Raw genomic sequence first — 890 nt, 5'->3', positions numbered from 1 at the left:
GACAATGGAACAAACTTGGGACGGATTCAGTCTCAGTCTTCGAGGCAGGCTTCTTAAATGCTGAATCTCTGAGTTCTTATAAGAGTTGCAATATAGGTATTCATCATAAATCTGGTCAGAGTTAAAGAAGAGTATTTGGTTAAGTAGTGCTTGCAAAATATGTTGTCATATTTTTTTTTAAGATTATGTGATTCTAAATCAAAGCTGTAACTTCTTGGGGGTCAATAACTTACCTGGAGATATACTCTAAATAGTAATAATGGCTTCTTGGGATTAGGCAAGATATTAAACTTACCTATTTTCAAAGATCCTGTAAGTACTATCGTAGGAGGGATGTAGGGGAGGGAGAGAGAGGAGAGAAACATTTTAACCAAAATTCCATATTCACTATTGCTATGCAAATCATAAACCTAACAGAGAGATGATATATCATTTTTATTAAATTTATGCTGCACAAATAGTGTTTACATAGAAGAGTATAAAGTTAATTCCCTCCCGGGAAGCATTTCTAAAAAATATAAATTGTATTTTGAGAGTTAATCAATTTGTTTTTTCTCTTTTGGCATTTTAATTGAAGCTTCCAAACCGTATGCTTCCTCAAAGTATCAGAAGGCAAATATCAGTCGTGCGGTTATAAAATCAACTCTTAATTTTCTTTCAATGAAGTAGCAGATAGCCTGTAAATTTTACCTATATTACTATGGAGCTGCAGCGCTATAAATTCAAAACAGTGTGCAGGTTGGTGGAAATTGAGGTCCAGGCAGCAAGGCATGTCCATAAACTTTTCTCAGGTTATTGGCACAGAACGAATCAAAAGCGGTTCCTGGTTGTATGATATTCTCTTTTGATAGAGCAGGCTGCTTGTTGTTAGCAATCCAAGTGCAGAGGTT

The 890-nt window shown here is 35.3% G+C and overlaps 1 protein-coding gene across 8 annotated transcripts in view; it reads left to right on the top strand.

Annotated features, from left to right (window-relative positions):
- ZEB2 (zinc finger E-box binding homeobox 2) overlaps positions 1-890 on the top strand; it is a 135,183-nt gene that overhangs the window by 64,083 nt on the left and 70,210 nt on the right. The window lies entirely within an intron of this gene.

Source organism: Sapajus apella, unplaced genomic scaffold, assembly GCF_009761245.1.
Source record: "Sapajus apella isolate SASKATOON/1434 unplaced genomic scaffold, GSC_monkey_1.0 scaffold18, whole genome shotgun sequence".
In the NCBI taxonomy this organism is placed as follows: Eukaryota; Metazoa; Chordata; class Mammalia; order Primates; family Cebidae; genus Sapajus; species Sapajus apella.
The sequence above is the reverse complement of the archived record's forward strand: the minus strand, read 5'-3'. Positions and strand labels throughout refer to the sequence as shown.